At 51.6% G+C, this 22144-nt stretch overlaps 1 protein-coding gene across 1 annotated transcript in view; it reads left to right on the forward strand.

Annotated features, from left to right (window-relative positions):
- Positions 1-22144, forward strand: part of CSMD1 (CUB and Sushi multiple domains 1) — a gene marked incomplete at its 5' end in the record, with an annotated part of 654679 nt that overhangs the window by 219203 nt on the left and 413332 nt on the right. The gene's annotated exons all lie outside the window — the stretch shown is intronic.

Below are 22144 nucleotides of genomic sequence, written 5' to 3' on the forward strand. Positions count from 1 at the left end.
TCGGAGCGTGCACTCACCAGCTGTGTAACGGGTCCAATGAAGTCCGCTTGAGTTCTCCTCTCATCGAAAACACTGAAGCTGTTTTAACTTCTCTCTATATCAGGCTAGCTCCTACCACAGGCTCCGTCTCCTCGTCAGTTCCTAATGGCTTCCTGGATATGAATAAACTAGAGGCCCAGTGCACAAAATTCGTGCATGGTAGGGGGGTCCCCTCAGCCTAGCCTGCACTCTCTCCAATCCAGGACCCCTCAGGGGATGTCCGACTGCTGGTTTAGGCCTGATCCTGGGTATCTGGCCTAAACCAGCAGTCAGACATCCCTCTCACAATCCAGGACCACTGGCTCCTAATTGCTCACCTGCCTGCCTGCTGATCACCCCTAACTGCCTCTGCATGCCAGCCTGGTTGCCCCTAACTGCTCCCCACACCCCCACCCCCACCCCCCGGCCTGGTCGCTCCTAACTGCCCCCCTCTGCTGGCCTGGTCGCCCCACACAGCCTGCTGTTCAGTCATTTGGTCGTCCCTCACTCACCCCCTGTCAACCTAGTCGCTCCACACAGCCTGTTGTTTGGTCGTTACTGTTACTGTGGTGGAGTCCCGGACAATTTGCATATTCCTCTATTATTAGTATAGAAGATTGGAAGGACAGGATGGATCATGTGGCTTCGAACTTGGAAGAGCCTATTTGTCATGATGTTCTCCTCCTATAAGGAAGGGTTGGTGTTGTGAGTGTCTGAAAACAGGACCCTTGAGGCTACCTGCTGCTGAGTGAGCAGAATTTAGGGGACTAACTACAGGGAGGAAGATCGCTCATGGCCCATAGAGGAAGTGGGCACGTCACCACCTTCGACCCTTTCTTATGGAGGATGTGGGCTTCCCGCTCTTTGAGCCCCAATCAGTTGACTTCGGGGTCCAGGCCTCAGGTGACTGACTTCATCGGTGAGCACCTGCCTGAAAATCAAGCATGGAATCTACAAACGTTCACAGCCCCTCAAGACACGGCGCGTGCCCCACTTTCAGTCTAGGACCCTGAGCAAAGGAGGAATGAGTTGATGAGAAACTAAATTCTGTAGAAAAAAAAAAAGGGAGTGAAGACGAAGAGTATTATGTGCCGTGTCATTTCTTGGTATGATTCTTTACAAAAAGCTTTGTTGTTTCAGAATTTCTCGCCTTTGTTCTGAAATGCCATCACATCTGAAACTCATTGTGTGTATTTTAATATAATTAGGTTCTATTCAAAGCTCGTGGACGGAATTGTGTTGCAATTAGCTTCATTCTGAAGCGCACCCTTCTAATCTGTGAGCGTTTTAGGTGCGATCTGTCTGGTGGAGGGAATCTTAGTCCTGCTTGTGTCGCCCAGGTCTTCCATTTAACAACAGTGCTCAGCGGGCATTGTGCACCCTGAGCAAGCAGTTACTGGGCACCTGGGCGCACTGCTCCCTGGCGGGGGGTCCCATCCGATTTGCAGTTGTCACAAACTGCAATTAAAGTTTACCTTCAAGTCTCGCCTCTTTCTTTCAAAGTTTCAATCCATGAACTCCCACGGGAGGGGACGAAGCTTCACGCCCTTGGAACAGCCCATGGTACAAAGCCACACACCGGCTTTTAGTCAGGCTGAGGGGAAGGCTGGCATGTACCCAGAGCTGGGCAACTCCTTTGAAATTCTTTCCATATTTGGATCTTGTGTCGACTGGGCTTGCATCCTCCTAAGGGCGGGTTCCCTGTATTAAGGCTTCAGGGCTCCCTAAGGCAAGTTCATCAACTGGCGTGTTACTAGGGTCATATTAAACGGGCCACTCTTCTCATCCACTCTCTCTATGGCTTTGAATGGGACTCACGAGGAGTAATTATTACAACAAGGGGGTGTGAACTTCTGAATCAGCAGGAGTCATGGCAACCGCTTCTAAGAAGAGCGAGGGTGGTGAGCATCCATTCATACATCTTTTCATGGTGCCTTGCTCACTCTTGCAACTGCACTGCAGTGTGGGCATCGCTCCTCGTCTCGTTATATAAATGAGGCAAATAGAAATAAGTGGCCCAGCACCACGGGGTTTTAGGAGACAAGCTGGCGGAACCCCGTGCTCGGTCCCAGGCTGCCTGCTCCGCGAGCGGACAGAAGAGGGACGTGTCCTGCCCTGGCCATTTCCCACGAGAGCTCATTTATCCAATCAGCACTGATTCCCTGAGCATATGCTATGCCCTGAGATACAGTGACAAGCACAGGAGAAAGAAACGAGTGAATGGGCCATTGTAGCGTAGGGCTCAGTGGGGGAACGGCGTAGCTTCAGTTCTGTATCTTCTTAAGTATATTGGATAGACTTTAGATTTCACATCAGTTTTAGACTCACCACAAAATTGAGAGGAAGGGATAGAGATTTCCCTTACGGCCCTCCCCTAGCCCCCCATGCATGGCTTCCCTCACAATCAGCATCCCCAGCAGATGGGGCATTTGTGACAATCACTGAGCCTGAGGAGGACGTCATCATAGCCCAGGTCTGTAGTTTACACCAGGTGGATGCTTGGTGCTGTACATTCTATCCCAGCCGTGGGCAAACTACGGCCCGCGGGCCGGATCCGCCCATTTGAAATGAATAAAACTAAAAAAAAGACCTTTTATGTAATGATGTTTACTTTGAATTTATATTAGTTCACACAAACACTCCATCCATGCTTTTGTTCTGGCTCCGGTCCAGTTTAAGAACCCATTGTGGCCCTCGAGTCAAAAAGTTTGCCCACCCCTGTTCTATACGTTTGAAAATGTCTGAGGCACATGTCCATCATTGAGTATCATATAGAGGGTTGCACTGCCTGCATGTTTCCTATGATCCCCCTCTCCATTCCACCCCATCCAACCGTAGGCAGCCCTGATCTGTCACTGTCTCCATCCTCTGCCTTTGGCAGGTGTCATAGAGTTGGACTCACAGTGTGTAGCTTCTCCGATTGCCTCTGTCACTTAGCCACGTGCACTTAAGGCTCCTCCGTGTCTTTCCATTACTCGAGAGCTCATTTCTGTTTAGTTGCCTGTGGTCTGGATCCGCTGGCTCACGAAAGGCGTCTTGGGTGCTTCCAGGGCCCAGCGTTGTGAATGCAACTGACGCAGAGCTCCGAGGGCAGGCTTCTGGGTGGACTCGGGTTTTCAGCTCCTTCGGGGAAATACCAAGGAGGTGATGAATGACAGCCTCGCTGCCTGATGGGTAATTAGGGAACACACACATATGAATAACAAATTTATTATTTCAATTCACTCAATTAATTAAGAAAAAGATGGAGGATGGACAAATCATCACCAGCTATTGCATCTCTGTCCATGTCTTTGGATCGGCATGTAGACTCTTGCCTATAAATTTCCAATGGAGAGGCCTTTTCTCTGCAATTATTGAAGAAATTGAAATAACTCCAAAATCTACGACCTGCCGGGTGACACTGGATGGATTGCTCGCCTGCGACACCTGGCACCATGGAGTCAGTTACAGACGCTGGGGCACCGGGTCACCCCAGGGTGCACAGGTCCGCCTCCTTAATGCAGTAAAACCCGCACTACGTGCTCATCGTGCGCCCAGAAGGGCAAATGTGGGGGATGGGGACTGCGTTTCGGGCCTTGGTTGGTTTGAGTTATGCCCTTTTCTGAATAATAGCTTAGCAAAGATTTTAAAAGTATCTGACCACTTTATATTGTCTCCCCCCCCACCCCCACCACACACACAAGAAAAGTTGCTCTTTAATGATAGGCATGATCCTGCCTTCACAGAGGATTGTCAAAGTCCAACATTTTACTCCTCGCTGCTCTTAAATGTGGAGTCTGCCTGCGGCCTCCGCATGTTTGCTCCCTGGACGGCGCTCAGCTGCTGTGCTTCCTCCTTCCTGCTTCCCCGGGAGCCTGGCCCAGCACAGGCACCGCAGGCCAGCGCGGGAGCTCCGCAGGGAAATCCCCAGTCCCATGGCCTCCTGCCTCGGGGACGCTCCTTAGGCAACGGGTGATGACTCCGCCTCATCCCAGCCCCTAAGGCCTGTCTCCCCCTGCCGCCCCGGGGGAAGGCTGTGACTCCTTCATTAGGGTTCACCCTGGGCTCCATCTGAGGAGAAGCCTTGAGTGAGCCTGGCTGCTGCCATGGGCCGTAGGAAAGCCAGGACCGTGGACGTCCTTGAGGGACCAGCCGATCACTCGCCATCGTTCATTTCGTCTCTGACAGCCTTCCGTTTCGGTGCAGAGATGTTCCTTCTCGAGCGAGTGCCTCTTCTACAATCGCACCTGCAAGTCTCCAAGCGAGGGTGCGAGTGTCCATCGTGTCCTCCTCCGCCCAGGCCTCCGCTCTCAGCACTTTGGCTCTAAGGCGTGTGCAGAGAGAAGCAGACAAGCAGGCCCACATCAATGGCATCCGTCGGCTCCGCCTGGGGGCCTCCCGTAGAGAGCTCTGGGACTGGGACACCCGCATGGGTGGGTTCCTGTGGCTTTAACTTCCCGCCTGCACCGCTGCTCCCCCAGATTGCGGACTCCTCTTCAAGGCCCCCTCTGCCGCTCCCACCGCAACCCAGCAGGCCATCCTTCCCTCCAACATGGCCTCAAACCTGGGACGCCCCTCCGCTCCACCCACCCTTTTCCTGGGGGCAGGGGAGACCACAGCCAGGTCCCCCTGGCTCACTGCAGGGCTCCTGCCTCTCATCCACCTCCTCCATGTCATCTGACTTCCAAGGTCACCGTGTCCCAGGGACAAGGGCCGGGGATACAGTGTGGACACAAAGGTGACAGCCCACCCGGCATGGAGGCCACCACGCCCCCTCCCAGGCCGCCTTCAGGGCTCTCACCAGTGCTGCCTTCCTGACCCCCTTCCCTCCCCCTCTCCCTCCCGACCCTCCCCACCCTCCTTCCCTCCCCCTCTCCCTCCCCACCCTCCTTCCCTCCCCCTCTCACCTCCTGACCCTCCCCACCTCACCTCCTGACCCTCCTTCCCTCCCCCTCTCACCTCCGGACCCTCCCCACCCTCCTTCCCTCCCCCTCTCACCTCCTGACCCTCCCCACCTCACCTCCTGACCCCCTTCCCTCCCCCTCTCACCTCCGGACCCTCCCCACCCTCCTTCCCTCCCCCTCTCACCTCCTGACCCTCCCCACCTCACCTCCTGACCCCCTTCCCTCCCCCTCTCACCTCCCCACCCTCCCCACCCTCCTTCCCTCCCCCTCTCACCTCCTGACCCTCCTAACCCTCTCCCTCTCACCTCCCCACCCTCCCCACCCTCCTTCCCTCCCCCTCTCACCTCCTGACCCTCCTAACCCTCTCCCTCTCACCTCCCCACCCTCCCCACCCTCCTTCCCTCCCCCCTCACCTCCCCACCCTCCCCATCCCCCTTCCCTCCCCCTCTCACCTCCCCACCCTCCCCACCCTCCTTCCCTCCCCCTCTCCCTCAGAACCAGCCAAGATTCCATTTTTAAACATGAAGGAAGAACTTTCCTGCCGGGTTCTCAGTGGTTAGAGCCTCAGCCCAGGGACCAAAGGTCAAGGGTTCGATTCCCTGTCCAGGGCACACATCTAGGTTACAGGTTCCACCCCTGGCTTAGGTCAGGCCTGTGTGAGAGGCAACTAATCCATGTGTCTCTCTCACATTGGTGTCTCTCTCTCTCTCTTCCCCCCATCCCTCCCTTCCACTCTCTCTAAAAATCAATGGGAAAATATCCTCAGGGGAGGGTTAAAAAAAAAAGAGAGAACCCTCATATCCATCCATATATATTTTTTCAATTGATCTTTTTATTACGAAATAGTAAACTCCAGTAACATGAAATTTTTTTTCTACATAATCCTATGTCATTTCTATTTAATTTCTCAATTCAAATTCAAGGACATTCCATAAAAATTGTATCGATTTGTTGGCTTTAAATAACTAATTTACCTTTCTAAGCATCATGTTAAATAAAATCTTAACTTTCACTACTACATTTGTGTTTACCTCAGGGAAATTAAAAGCTCATTAATTTATATTGTGTAGGATAAAGAATCACTTTTATGTAAATGTGGCTTAATTTAATTAGTAACACATTATGCAAATATATGCAGATTATACTTTACATATTTACATAATGGGAAAGTTAAAGTTTTCTGTTTGTTTGCTAATGGGAGCCTGGGAACAGTCAATAGGGCTCGCATAATTTATGGGAGGGCTGTAGAGGCAAGGGCGACCCAGCTAATTACGTGGTTACAACATTCACAGGGAACTCCTTCACACTCGGCCACGTGCCATAAACGTGACCTTGTCCACAGCGTTTCCAAGGGGTCTTTTCTGAGAGGCAACCTCGCCCGCTCCCCACATGGACCCACCTGGAGAAGGGGTGAGGGGGAGAGCCGGGAGTCGCAGGAGCATCTGCAGAGAAAACGTGTGTTTGGGAAAAGCCAGGAGGATGGTGCAGAGGCCCCTGGGCAAGAGCATCCGCCCCCCAAGGGCTTGGAGCAGAACACAGGTGGACAGGACGCACGGCCTGTTAAAGGAAGGATTCATGGCGACGCAGAAGCGGAGGAAGTCGGCTGAGGGTCAGTGCAGGGGCTCCTGTACTTTGAGAAGTTGGGTTACAGTCAAGTCCCTAGAAAAAGTGCCAAGGGAATTACTGTTGGACTTTTAAAAAACGATGGCATCACGGCCATTTTATGATGGTTTCCCACCCATTCTTCTTACAGTCCCTGAAGAGTGTCTGCTAATGAGCAGCAGCGTCGAGAAAGAGAATCGCATTAAAAAAAATAATTTCCCAGCCTCCTTCTCCCATCTGATGTTCGCACCGAACCTTAAAGAACTGTGTGTTCATGATCCTTTCACCACGACCGGGGCCAGTGGCTGTGAGACCAGTTCTCCTCCGGGTCGTAAGGGGGTGGAGAAGCCGGAACTCACCGGAGGCTGAGGGAGGCCCCGGGCCAGGGGCCTGGCTGTTCCCAGGAAGTCAGCCCCTGGCTGAGGGACGAGGGGTCCCTGCATGTGGGCCTCCAGTCCTGGAACAAAGGGACGGATTGTGCGTCTCCCCTTCCCATGGTCCCCTAATTCATTGTTTTATTTTGTTTTTCAACTGATTGCGTCCTCATCTTAGTCCCGAGCAATAATGCTAACAGTGCCTGTTAGCAGAATAGTAGGGCACCCTCCTCCCCAACGCTTCCCTGTCATCGTCCACGTGAGAAACGTGTTCTTAACTTTTTATTCCTTGTTTTAATGGTATACGTTTTTATGTTTTTATTGATTTCAGAGAGAGGAAGGGAGAGGGAGAGAGAGAGAAACATCCATGATGAGAGGGGATCGTGGATCGGCTGCCTCCTGCACGCCCCACGCTGGGGATCGAGCCCACAACCAGGGCCTGTGCCCTGACGGGGACTCGAACTGTGACCTCCTGGTTCATAGGTTGCTGCGGGGCAAGAACTGTGTCCTTTAATCACCTGGCAGGTAGCAGTGAATTGTAACCCACTACGCCAGGCTTTCCTACGCGTGTTGGTTTGAGCTTTGAAGACAGTTCCTTCTAAAACTGCCCCAGGAAGCCGGCGCGGAAACCCGAGGAGGAGGGCCTGCAGCTCTCCCTCCTCCAGCTCCTAGCAGTAGCCATCGGTCAGGGACCGGCTTCAGTTCTGGCCGTCGGGGGCGTCCGATGGAGTGCAGGGCCCGGCCCGCGGCTCCCGGTCGGGCGGCATTAGGAGGGTGTTGCAGGGACGGGGCGGCCTCTGGAGCGGCCGTGATGAATCGGAGCTATTCCTGGCCGCTGGGCTTTCTGTTCCACTTCAGAGCCTCCCCGTTCTCGTCCTGAAGAACCGCACGCGTGCAGCCGAGACACGGTGCTAATTAAAGAGGAGAAGGTGGCGAGCCGGACACTCGGGAGTTTATGCTGAACGCAGAGCAGATCCCGGCTCAGGCTCAGGGTTTTCCTCTCGAACGGCTTGCCTGGTTGTGTGAAGTCTCCCTAATTACAGTGTGAGCTCAGTCAAAGGCGGGGCCTCCACTCCCGGCAGGACCGGCCTGTGTTGCGTGTGGCCGATTGCGGACCAGTGCCTGGAGCTCAGCACAGACACAACAGCGGGCGTAACCGAACCTCAGGTTAGCGTTTGGGTTTTAAGATCCCCTCTTCCATGTGAGTCAGTGTCAACGGCCTTCCTGCCACGGGGGCTGCGGGAGGCAGTCAGTTCCTGGGCGTCGTCCACCTAACACCCAGCCCCGTGGTCAACAGGGTGCGTGTGCTGTTCTTCTAATGAAAGATGCTGGGGCCGCCGGCATGGCTCCGTGGTTGAGCATCGACCTAGGAACCAGGAGGTCACAGTTCGATTCCCGGTCAGGGCACAGGCCTGGGTTGCGGGCTCGATTCCTAGTGTGGGGCGTGCAGGAGGCAGCCGATCCGATTCTCTCTCATCATGGATGTTTCTCTCTCTCCCTCTCCCGTCCTCTCTGACATCAGTAAAAACATGTATTTTTAGAAAGAGCGCTTGGTGAGCACGCCCCGCAGGGAAGAACGACTGGGTGTCAGCAGTGAGGGCCGCAGCCCTGGTAGCCTCCCTTGCGGAGAACATAGGATGTGCGAGCCTGGTCTGAACACTTTGTCCTTAAGTCCTGATAACAATGTACTGAGTGTCGTCCCCCGAGGCCCCCCAGGAGTAGGGGTAGCTAAGCGAAGTGGGGGTGCAGATGGTGCAGTCAGTGCGCTGCAGGCTGGGGTGCCTCACATCCACCACGGCCTCTGGTTCATTAGAAATTAGGACAGAAAGGGACGCACGAATGGTGGGCAGTGAGCGCCCCTGTGTGCCTCTATTATTCCTCGCGGGGCTCCCAGAAGGCTGCTCCCCAAGACCCAGGCCTTCCCCAGCCTCTCCTCCTTCAGTCCCTTCTGAGCAACATCTACCACGTGGGAGGGAACCCCCCCAACTTGCTGGCAGCTGTCTACAATGATGTGGTAAAAATAATCATTTAAAGGTAAAAATTTGTTTAAGACTTGGAGACTTAAACAGTATAAACCTCGCATTGATGAAGTTATCGATTTTGATTTATGATGTTGTTAGTCTCCCGTGGAGTTTGCTCTACTTTTTTATAAACGTCAATAATTTTTGTCTGTGTTCATGTTCAAGGTTTTCTAATTTCTGGCTTTTTTGCTTTCATCTATTTGCTGTTGTCGTTGGGGGTCACTCGTCCACAGTTAACGAGCTGGGATCTTCTCTTCAGTACTTGTTTTCTTTGCTCTTGGGGAAAATAGTGGAATCGTAAGCAAAACCATATCACAAAGCGCACTTATAGAGATGAAGAGACCAATCGTGTTCGCCATTGTCCACTTATCAATGCATTGGATTTGCTAATCTTTAAAGAGTGTTTTTGCTTCTGTGTTCATAAGCAAAATAGTCTGCTATTTTGTGGGGTTTTTTTTTTGTTCGTTTCTATTAATTTTGTTGGTAACATCTTTGACATGTTTTATTATCAAAATTATGTTAGCCTCTTAACACTGATTGAGAAATACGTGCCTTTGCTGTTTCCTAAAATGTTTTGGATAAGATTGGAGTTATTTTATTCTCAACTACTGGACAGAATTTGTCAGTGAAACCATAGGGGCCTATCATTTTCTTTGTAGAAAGGTTTTCTTAAAATCAGAATTAAATGTCTGTCATGGATTTACATCTACTCAGATTTCTCTTTCATCCATTGTCAGCTTTAGTAGTTTGTACTCTCCTAAGATTTTGTTCATTTCATATAACCTGTCATGGAAAAATGTGTTCCCAGTACTTCCTCACTCTCTTTAATGTTATGTTGTACTTTACTGGCTTAATGTGTTAGCTCTCTCTTCTATTGCTAATGTTGTCAATTCATGTCAATTCTTTATTCCTGGTCAGTCTAGCTAATATCACCAATTTTTTTATCTCCCCCTAAAACCACCTTTTAGCTTTGCTGACTTTATCGTTTGCCTTTTTAAAAATTATTTTATTTATGAACTTATATTTATTATTTTCTCCTTATACTGGCCTTAAGTTTTTTTCCCTTTAACTTTCTGATGCAGAATCTTAAGTAGTTGATTTTACGATAAAGCATTTAAAGCTACACATTGCCTTCTACACATTACGTTAGCTGACTTCCAGAACTTCTTATATATTTTAATTTTATAATAATTTGATTTTTTTGTCCTTGTTTCTTCGATCTATTGTACATTTAGACCATACACTTTATAACTTATGATCTATTCATTCGTCCATTTATTTATTTATTTACCAAAAAGCCCACCCAAACTGTACATATTTACTGTATATAATTTGATGAGCTTGGACATCTGTATCCACCATGAAACCATGGCCACCACCAAGGTCATGTCTATACTCACTGCCCCAAGCGTCTCCCTGTGCCCCTGGTGTTGTGGCTGAACACCTGTGTGACAGGAGGTGTCCAGACCCTCCAAGGGCCAGGACAGTGCTGTTAGCTGCAGGCACGGTGCTGCCCCGGCTGGTGTCCGTTCTAGTGAACATCCCACTTGTCCATAAGCAGTGTGTGTTCTTCCGCTGATGGATGTAGTGATCTGTGAGGGCAGGTTAGTGATTGTCCAGGTCGGTTAGGTCGCTACCACTCTGGTTTGCTGTTCTGAACGTTCGTGTCTGTCTCAGCCCTTGTGCCTGTGTCACAGCTCAGCGGCTGAGCCACAGTGAGTGTGAGTCACACGGTTCCTGTGAGCTCTGAGAGCAGGGCCGGCTTTCCTGGTCGTCACGGCTGAGTAGAGCTTGTCCTCTTGACCTGGGGCAGGGACGCTACCTCCTGATGGCTCCCTCATGAGAGCCATCCTGATGGCTCCCTCCTTATGGCTCCCAATGCCCTATTGAGAAGACGTGCCCATGGCTCCCTGCCATAAGGACCCCCGCCCAGGGCGGCTTCAGGGTCATCTTCACAGGGTGTCTGAGTTCCCCAGAGGGAGGGGTCCGAGCGAGCAAGAGCGTGTCCATATTCAGAATTCCTGTGGCCCCCGGTGGCTGCACAAGGCCACACCTCTGCAGTGTGGGAGGGACCACACGGGATATGCAGGCAGCCACCCCGTCTCCCAGGATCTCCGTCCAGTGTTGTCAGGTACCCAGTGAGGGATTTGGTAACTTACTTTCAACGTACACTGCCTCATAGCCCAAGGCCATGCGTTTGATATGGAAATGAGTCAGGTTTTATCTCCTATGACAGGAAGGCAGCGACAGGAAGTGGCACCTCGTGTACTGTAGACCAAGTGTGTCAAACTTGCGGCCAGCGGGCCACATGCCTCGTTTATGCGGCCCGTGTTGGCCTGTGAGTTTGACATGCTTGCTGTAGACCTTAACACGGACGCAGTGACACTGGAAACGGTAGCGCGTGACTCCAGGAAGGGCCCGGGGGTTACGGCATCGTTCATGTGCCTAGGACTTCGCGGCTTTGTCTCCTTTAGAAACGTGTGTGAGAAGAAACCAGGTTATGACATTTTCTTCTCTTGCAGATGAGACATTTAAAGGCCAGAGAGCTTATGACACTCCAAGTCCTGCCATTATCAGGTCACGGAGCTAGAACTTGGGGCTCAGGTCTCAGACATGCACCCAAACATACTCTATGTCAGCGGTTCTCAACCTGTGGGTCGCGACCCCTTTGGCAGTGGAACGACCCTTTCACAGGGGTCGCCTAAGACCATCCTGCCTATCAGATATTTACATGACAATTCATAACAGTAGCAACATTACAGTTATGAAGTAGCAACGAAAATAATTTTATGGTTGGGTCACAACATGAGGAACTGTATTTAAAGGGCCAGAAGGTTGAGAACCACTGCTCTATGTCATACAGTCAAACAGCGAGAGGAATGAGAAAGGAGAATGACTATGGGCCACTGTATTTAAATGGTTTCCCAGCAGAACGGAAGTTGGCTAACTGGGGATACTGGTGCACCATTTTCATAAAATAGCAATAACTATTTGTATCTTTTTTTTCCCTTTGTTGGCATTATGTTAGATAAGGGTGAATATCATTGGACACCAGGGACATAATGAAACAGCTATATACTAGCCCGGCCAGTGTGGCTCAATGGTTGAGCATCAGCCTATGAACCAGGAGGTCAGGGTTCGATTCCTGGTCAGGGCACATGCCCGGTTGTGGGCCCAATCCCCAGTAGGGGGCGTGTGGGAGGCAGGCGATCTATGATTCTCGTCATTGCTGTTTCTGCCTCTCTCCCCCTCTCCTTTCCTTTCTGAAATCAATGAAAACATACTTAAAAATAGAAGTTATAAACTACATTTGTCAGATGGAGTGCCTCCGGCCCTCCCCAAAGATTCTACATTCAGAATCCGAGGCGTTTCTCTTCTGGATTGTGTCAGGAGTTAGAGCTGCGTCTGTGTTTTGAACAAATAAAGGAAAGGATAGATCAACGTTCCAAAGTTGTCGATTCAGGGCGGAAAGAACAGTTATTGAACAGAGAGCCGTGTGTCTGCTGCAGGAGCCGCATCGCTGCTCGAGGGCTTGGCTCCCACCTGTCAGAAGCCGCCCTGAGACAGGTGAGAGAGTCAGGTCTGAATGTGCCATTGCCCGCCTCCAGGGGGCAGGCCGAGGCCCTCCGGCCTCCTCCCAGGACCACTGCACCTGGAAGCCAGTGGAGTCCCCTGGGTGGCAGTGCCTGCCTCTCTCAGGAGATGCCCCTCTGCCCCCAGTGGGACTCCTTTCTACATGAAGAGCCGCTTGGCAATAAACAGCTGCTGTCATCACCGGGGACACGAAAGCTGCCTTTGCCCTCTGCCAGGGACCTGGGCAGACCGAGGGCCGCCCCGTCTGATGGGTTGTGTCTTACTTTCACGATGGTTTTAGCAGATGGGCTTTTCCCGACAGATGTGCAGGAAGCCCATTGGAATTAGAGCGTGCGGGAGAAATCGGGCGGTTTGGGCCCCAGGAGGGAGCGCGGGCTCCGACGGGAGGGGTGATGCTCATCCTGTGAGACTCATGGGGGGGGGGTGACTAACAGGGGGCTGGGGACACCATGAGCAGCAGGAACAGTGATGCGCGCTGTGCTTGCAGGTTTATTATGAAAAAGTGTTTACTTCGTCCACTTCGTTAACCAGCATGTTGCATGTTACGGTCTGCACGCAGCTCACGTGTTTAAAGCACCCAATCCTGCCTGTGGCTGTGAATCCACCAGATACCTGTTCACGGAGGTGCCCTGAGCCCAGCGATGCCGGCGGGAACTGGCCCAGGGCCCTGGCGAGCCGCCTGGCCTCTGCGCCAGCCAGACCGCGTCTCAGGGGGTCCGGCGCTCACACGTCTGACTGTCCTGACCGGCTGCGTCCCTGTCAGCGAGACCCTCACCTACCAGAACCTCGGCTTGGCGGCTGTGACGTCACAGCTTATGGTGAATGAAACACGAGGACGCAGGGAGCGTTCAGACCATTTGCCGAGGTCACTTACTACCACGTGGCCTGTCGTGGAGGCGGGTGTGGCCCCGAGATGTTGGGACGGAGCTGCCATGGCGCTTTGTTCTGTGGGCACCTGGGCACACCTGCCTTCGCCACCGTGATTCAGGGGCAGGTGCTTGTCTAATACAGAGTCCTGGGGGAGGGCGGACACTCATTCTCCCTGCTCTTCAGTGTGCGTGTCCATTTCCTTTTCAGTTCTCGCTAAGAGTCCATCCCCTCCCCTTAGAAACGGCCCTGGAACTCCCAGGGAAGGGCTGATTCCCCTCGGAGATCTGTGTCCATAGCACACACCCTCACGGGAAGGCCGCTGCATTCTTTTAGGAAAGAGCCCCCGTGGGAAGAGCAGGTCTTTGCAGGACACGGACTTGAATTTGAGGTCGACTCCCTTTCCCGTGACCGTGGTGGATGCTTTCAAGCATCTTGTCCTCCGGTGGCTGTCTCAGTCCGTTGGTGCTGCTGTAACAGTATCAGGAGCGGCGCTTCGCTGGTATTTATGACTGTTACCAGGAACCCCCAGGTGGGCTCGGTCTGCCCGTCACTGTGTCCAATCACACAGGCGGGGTTGCATCCTATAAGGTTGAGAAGGTAGCCCACCAAGAAGATGGGTGCTTACAGGCATCAAATCCTGCCTCCCAGTAGGTGCAGGGGACGGGACTCTGAAGGGGAAGGGGCTGGGGTGGGGCCGGGGACGGAATGCAGCTACGTGCAGCCCTGGGGTCCGCAGACGTCAGCTATTGTCCTCAGGAATCAGGAGATGGGATGGTGTTGATGAGATGATGGTGAGGAGATGATGGTGAGGAGATGATGGTGAGGAGATGATGGTGAGGAGATGATGGTGAGGAGATGATGTGGATGAGATGATGTGGATGAGATGATGGTGAGGAGATGATGGTGAGGAGATGATGGTGAGGAGATGATGTGGATGAGATGATGGTGAGGAGATGATGTGGATGAGATGATGGTGAGGAGATGGTGTGGATGAGATGATGGTGATGGTGATGTGATGATGTGGATGAGATGATGGTGAGGAGATGATGTGGATGAGATGATGGTGAGGAGATGATGTGGATGAGATGATGGTGAGGAGATGATGGTGAGGAGATGATGTGGATGAGATGATGGTGAGGAGATGATGGTGAGGAGATGATATGGATGAGATGATGGTGAGGAGATGATGGTGAGGAGATTATGGTGAGGAGATGATGTGGATGAGATGATGGTGAGGAGATGATGTGGATGAGATGATGGTGAGGAGATGATGGTGAGGAGATGATATGGATGAGATGATGGTGAGGAGATGATGGTGAGGAGATGATGTGGATGAGATGATGGTGAGGAGATGATGTGGATGAGATGATGGTGAGGAGATGGTGTGGATGAGATGATGGTGATGGTGATGTGATGATGTGGATGAGATGATGGTGAGGAGATGATGTGGATGAGATGATGGTGAGGAGATGATGTGGATGAGATGATGGTGAGGAGATGATATGGACGAGATGATGGTGAGGAGATGTTGTGGATGAGATGATGGTGATGTGGATGAGAGGATGTTTTGACTCCTGGGGGGTCGGCCTGACCCTGTGTATCGGTTCTGCTTGCTGGATTCATAGCTGTGTCACCTGCTCAATCACTTTCACAGGCCTTGAAAAGTATAATGGGGTGACCCGTGGAGACGACCACCAGGGACTCAGATCAAAATTTAGGAGCCTTTATTAAACTGGCCAGCTACTACAGCTACAGCACCCCACCGAAGCAGAGGCTGAACTGCAGCGCTGACTACAGGAGTTACAGCGTTTTTATTTGCAAAAACCACAAAATTAGTTACACAATTAGTTCCCGACATAGTCTCTGTATCAGTACAGTGACTACCTTCTTATCTATGTGTTTTAGGAACAGACAGCACAGCGCGCCCCGTCTGGCCGAAGCGCCAGGTATGCAGCCCAGCACGATAAGGAGACTTAAGCCCCTATTCACATAAGTACATGTGCTCTAAGATTTTAAATAATATGATTACATTTCAGATAAAGTCAGGTGCTCTGTCTATCAGGTCATAGGTCCCCCCATCATGAACAAATTCGTTTCCATAGTCTGCCGCCCAGGTGCCGGCATGGCCAGGTTTGGGGGAGGGTTCTATCAGGTGTGGACAAGCCACTTTCTTGTGTCTTCACATGGTAAAGAGAGAGATTTCTCGTAGGGAGTGTTTATAAGGGCCTAGTCCCGTCCGCAGGACTCCATCCGCATGACCTAGCCACCTCCCCAGCTCCCATACAATGTTATCCACCGATTTTAGCTCACAAAATGAATACATACATACATACATGCATGCATAAAACCCCCAAAGCAAAACAGAAATCTCTGAATGGGGCCTGGCCTCCCCTTACCCTGGTCATGTTGCTGCCTGCACTGAACTGATGGAGAAGCCGGGCCTTTAACTGCATGAGCTTCTTTTCATCGTTCACAAGAAATCCATTGTGTTATCAGCACTGCAGAGTCAGGGTGGGATGGAATCACTTCATGGCCACCGAAGGGTAGAGAAAGCAAGCGCCTCCCTGTACCAACTCGGCCAGTTCGCTGTGAGGAAGCCGGCCAGGCTTTCCCCGAGAGAGAGTATTTCATTAGAGTAAAACACGCCCACAGCCTCTTCAGGCCCGGCCCCAGACTGGCCGCTGGCTCCATTGCTTCGATGGCCTCGAGGACAGTTTGATGACAGCCGGCCTGTCGGGAAGTCAGAACTCGCAGGCTCGGCCCCTCCTCGGCGTCCGCGTTCTGTTTGGAGACATCGCCCCGCTGAACAGAGCTGCTGATGCATAAACCCTTAAAGCACCGCAGTGGCTTTAACCAGGGACCGGCACGGCCGGCTCACATCCCGCCTGCCTGCTCACGGAGCAGCACGTAACCAGCTCCCACACGCCACTCCCCCAAACCACGTCTGTCACCGGCAGCGTCCCACCGTGAGGGAGCATGTCCCGTGGCGGCGGCCTCGCCTTCTGTGGGCTCTGGGCCGTCCCCCTTGCTCAGGGTCAGGGCCGCATGGAAATGGCCTGGGCTCCACACTGTCCGAACGTGAGCGGACCTCACCTGCAGGCGTGTGCGGGGTGTGCTCTGAGCGATCTGGCTCCCGCAATGAGACCGGACGTGTGGCCCAGCGACAGTGTGGACACCCCCTTCTGGGGGAAACAAACGTAGGCGTTCACGTGGCACCCCAGCAAGCCAGCAAACACCAACTGTGTAAGAATGTTATCTCCTGGCAGGAAGTATTGCAACTTATTTTTCTAAAGTATAGGTAGGAGGAAATGCCCCTGAAATATGGAAAAACTAAAAATACTCTATTTCACATGTAAGATTCTATGTTAAGAATTACTACCCAGCTCTCTTATTATGACAGTTAGGTTGTTAATTTATGGCTCAAGTACATAGTAAACTGAAATGTGTAGGAAAACAAGGAAGAGAATAAAGGGAAGGTACCGTGCAAACTGAGGGTGGAGAATAGGAAACGGAACTGCCCTTGGAAACGTGTAAGCTGGCTTTAAAGTCGTTATAGCCTTTTCCATGTCAGTTATTTGGATGCTGCTGTTTTTGGAAGACAGTCACTTATTACAGACTTACCTTTCCTCCTCCCTCCCGGCGGGTCGCGTTTCTGGAAATAGCACTATCTTTTTCCGACTGAGAGACAGGAGAGGCATCGAGGAGCCTGGAGACACAGGCGGGTGACGGCGGCCAGGGAGCGCCGTGGCACGGAAGGTCGTCGGCAAGGACGCGCTATATTAGGAGGCAGGTGCCCGTCAGAGTGGCAAGCGCACAGCCGGGCCCAATTAGGTGCATGACTGGGGCTCCCGGGGGACAGGCTGGGGGCTCGGGGAGGGTCACAGCCCTGCGGCAGAGAAGGAAGAGCACACTCAGACTCAGGAGGCACAGGCATTAGACTTGGTGACAGGAAATGAAGAGGTGGGAGCGCAGACACACCCCGTCCTGCTGGCCGGGTGGCCCCATGATCCGCAGTCCAAAGACAGATACCCCTGAAATATGGACAAGCTAGACATGCTGTACTTCACGCATACGATTCCATGTTGAAACTTAATACCCACCTCCTCTTTAGGACAGAGTTAGACATGGGTTATTAATTCATGGTTCAGTTACATAAACTGAAATGTGTAGGGAAATAATGAAGAGAATAAAGTGAAGGGAAATGCAACTGATGGAGGGTTGAGAATATGAAACTGAATTGCCCTTGGAAACATGTGCATGGATTTTAAACTCACTGTACATTTTGGGGCTGTTTGCTTTGTGTTGAGCTGTTGACTGGTTGACGATGGGCACCCATTTATACACAGTACTAATAGTGGGAACTCAAATTAACTGTTAGAGACTAGTTACTGTTCAGGATCAGGCGCCGCTGAGGGCACCTCTGACGATGATGGAAATCACGGTGGCGCTCCTGGCAGGGCTGATGGGCTTTTACTCAGGAGAATGCTCACCTAGGTCCTGCCCTGAGCAAATGCGACCCTGAGCGCCCACCCAGATCTCCAGACATTCCTCCTGGGAGAGGGTGTCACCTACTATGTGCAGCTGGACACCTCGGTGAGCTTTCTGGATGTCACTGGCTCATCACTAAGATGAGGTGGTGGCTTAAACTGCAGATTGTCTTCTTTGACCGATTTGCATAGAGAGGGAGGGCTGGCTGCTGAGCGAGGAGTGGTCTGGGCTGCTCGGGCGCTGGGTTGTCACCGCTGGAGGCCCTGGCTTGGTCCTCACCAGGGAAGCCACTGTGCCTGTGGGAGATGTCCCAGTAAATGCGGCTCAGAGTGCACCAGGTCGCTCCTAGCATTTACTTGTCTCAGGATGCAAAGTTAGGGAGCTGACGTCTCATCCATCTTCCCGTCTTCCTAAGCAGGCGGAGAGCTTGCGTGAGGAGTGAAAGCAAAGCAGGTGTGCTCAATAGGCTGTGCATTCTCCCACGTGGCCAGGATGGAGTGCAGGGTGGGCGTGACCAGGATGGAGTGCAAGATGGGCATGGCCTGGATGGAGAGCACAGGGTGGGTGGGACCTGGGTGGAGCACAAGGTGGGCATGGCCTGGGTGGAGCACAGGGTGGGTGTGGCCTGGGTGGAGCACAGGGTGGGTGTGGCCTGGGTGGAGAGCAGGGTGGGTGTGGTGCACTGTGTGGCTGAAGGCAATGTCCCACAGGCTGAATAGACTCCTATTAGGAAACTAGTGGCCCGGTGCACAAATCCGTGCACATTGAAAGGAAATTAATTAGAAGAAATATTTTAATATTGCTGTTTGCCCTTTCTCTATAATAGAGTGTCAGCCACATTCATGATCAACAGTGACAGATCAAAACACACATACATGTGTGACTGGCCCCAGCGAGAGCTTTATATGTATCATGCATGCGTGAGTCAACTTAGCCTTTAATAGATATAGCATAAACTTGCTTAATTAGACCTGCTTTCTGATGTAGCTAAGCTTTTTCCAGCCCAGTGAAGCACCCCAACTTCTCTTTCAGGTAATTGTCAGCAACACAGCAGTAAATATCAACACGAAGCAGGTTGTTATTGTAGATCACGCAGGGAGAATGAAGGGTGAAATATCTAACTGTGGCCGTGTGTGACTCTATTGTGTGCCGTGAGAAAACCTGAAGTCACTTTCAAGGCCCACCATTTCTTACTTCTTTTCAGTTGGGTTAAGTTTCTAAGCTTTCTAAATCTCCATTTTCCGGCTCATGAGAAGAAAATAGGGTTCCACCAAGCCTCCTATCTACCTACTCCAGGACTTCTGTGAGGATCAAATGAGATGAGGCACAGGGAAAATGCTTCACAAACATTTGGTTAGAGTGTAAATGTTTGCACCTGGCTATAAAGCAAGTTGGATTCCTGGGCTGAAGAAACTCCAAGGAGGCTAGTCGCTGGGGAGAGGAAGCCGGGCATTGCTACATGACATCATTACCTGGCGCCCACAGCAACCGTTTCCAGACTGGTCTGGGCTGTGGGCCGCATTTTGCTCCATGGGGTCCCGGCAGCATTGGCTGCGATTTGGTGGGGTGTCGCTCTGGGGTGGTGGCAGGGCCCGTGTCCCACTTGGGGGAAGCCGAGTGCTGGTTTGTCGGTACCAGGTCTGTGGTGCCATTTCTTTGAAAATGGCCAGTGTGCGTCATGACAGCTCCTGCATTGAGCATCTGCTCCCTGGTGGTGAGTGTGTGTCATAGCGACTGGTCAGGTGGTTGAAGGGATACTTAGCATATTAGCCTTTTATATATATAGATGTGATCTTTCTAGTACAGGCATCAGGGGACCAGCAAATTATAGGCATGGGCAGATGGTACCTCTCTTCATTTACTTTTTAGCTAAGTGTGTTTTGGGGGTTTCTTTTTGACTCTGTACTTTCATGTTTAATAAAATTTCAAAGCCTCATCCTTTGCTATTATTAAAACCAGGGTATGTGCACGGGGTGAGTCACTATAATTAACCCCACATGCTGGGGGCTCACAAAGGCACATATTTATTTCTCACGGTCTGGAGGGGGGCAGTCCAGGGGGAGGGGCGGCAGAGGCAGGTTCTGGTGGGGTCCCCTTCCACACAGGACTGTGAGGGCCGTGCTGCTCACAGGGGGGAGCACCGACAGGGAGCAAGCCCTCTCCTGACCCTTGTGAGGGCGCTGACCCCCTGCAGGAGGCTCCCTGCTCAGATCTCATCTCATCCTAATCCCCTCCCCACAGCCCCATCTCCTAACACGGTCACACTGGGGGGTCGGCTTTCAACATGCGAGTGTTGGAAGGACCCAAACATTCATGTCGTAACAGTCGTCCGTAAACCAGAGAATATCTAGACCTGTTTCTCCATCATATTTTTGGACTTAAAATAGCCTCCTACCCCCAAAGAAGAAACAATGACACATTTTATATGTTTGTTTTAGTTGATTTTTAGACAGAGAGGGAGGGAGAGGGAGTGTGAGAGAAACATTAACGATGAGAGAGAATCATGGATGCACTGCCTCCTGCACGCCCCCTACTGGGACCAAGTTCGAAAACCCAGGCATGAGCCCTGACTGGGAATCAAACCGGTGACCTCTGGGTGCACGGGCCAGGGTACAGTTGCACATTTTAGAGTGAAAGAATGCTGTCTCATTTTCTTCCAAGTACATACGTTGGGAGGTAAAGAATCCAAATTTAAATTTCTGAAGGAGAGCAGGTAGGCACTGGGCCACTGGGAAGAGCTGCCGCCTTGATGATCAGTCCTGGGAATGAAGGGCCAGGGTCACCACAGGTCCCTGAGAAAACAGGACCTGCCGGGGACACTCAGAACCGTGAGGAACAGCAGGGCAAGGAGGCCCCCCTGCACTGGCCGTTTTACACCCATAAAACAGACGGAGTGCTTCCACAGGCCTCACATATCGAGCTAACTCCCCAGTTCAGTGTGAGGTGCACTGTAACAGTAGATTAGCTTCACTCTAGGTGGGGACTCAGCCAGTCGCTGTTCCACATTTCACCAATTACCGACATTCTCCAAGGGGACACATGACATTTGGAGTTATCAACTCCCGTGTAATTCCAGAGTCACTTTATTTGACCTGTAACCGATTTTTTGCTCAAATAATTTGCATCAGTAAATGTTAGTAGCTATGAAACCTATTTGAGTATTAGAACTAATGAAGACTGTACCTTCAATCCGTTTGTTTTAGAAAAAACCCACAAAGGTGATGTCAGTACTTGAGCTGTTCAGAACCCCCATCACTGGGCTGCATATACACATTCTTTTTCTTCCTACACAGATACATAGCTATGTGTAATCTTTATTTTGTGGTGTTATCATAACACAGTCTTTATTCTAAACCCTTAAACTACAAATATCAGAATTAAGCATCATGTGCATTTATTTAAGGGGCTACGGGAAGGATTTTCAGTGTAGCAACATGCTATCCTTGTCACGTCCTCTCCCCGCTTCTCTGCTTGGCGTTTGCAAATGAATTGTGGGCCTGACCATTCCGAAACCCCTTTCAACCCACTGTGGCGGCATTATCCTCACAACAGCCGCACTGGGATTGCCCTAGTGAGTCAAAACAAGCTGTGTCTCCTGTGGAGTTAGTGGTAGGAAAGGAAGAGGCAAATTGCCACACCGAAAATCTATCTATCTAAAAGGCTAATATGCAAAGTGTCCCCCCAGGAGTTCGACCCGGAGAATGGAATTCGATTGCTTGCTATGACGCGTGCTGACCACCAGGGGCGGCGTGGAACATAGTGTGCGACCAGCGGTGGTGGCGGGGTGCTGAGGAGGCAGGGAGGTGGGAACCTGATGGGCCCTGCTTGCTGGCCAGGCCTAGGGACCCTACGCGTGTGCGGCCATAGTGCACCGTGCCTCTAGTCTACGTATAAAGAGTGTGATCCATCCAACCTGGTGGGAAAGAGCTGAGAAAACTCTGCCTGGAAGAGCAGGCAGCTGTTCCAAACAGTCACGGCCGAGAACTGCTGTGCAAACAATGCCCCTTTTCAGACCAAGAAATGACCTGGGAGGGCGAGGTCTCATTTCCTGCCTGGACGGGGCTCCTGTGATCCTGTTAGCGTTGAGCTCTTCTCCTGGGGGAGCTGCAGTGTGAAATGGTTTTCAGTTGAGCAGTTCCTCCCGACCCCTTAGCCCAGTGGTTCTCAACCTTCCGGACCTTTAAAGACAGTTCCTCATGTTGTAACCCAACCATAACATTATTTCCGTGGCTACTTCATCACTGTAATGCTGCTACTGTTATGAATCGTCATGTAGATATCTGATGTGCAG

The sequence above is a fragment of the Myotis nattereri genome (genome assembly GCF_964212035.1).
Source record: "Myotis nattereri genome assembly, chromosome: 2".
In the NCBI taxonomy this organism is placed as follows: domain Eukaryota; kingdom Metazoa; phylum Chordata; class Mammalia; order Chiroptera; family Vespertilionidae; genus Myotis; species Myotis nattereri.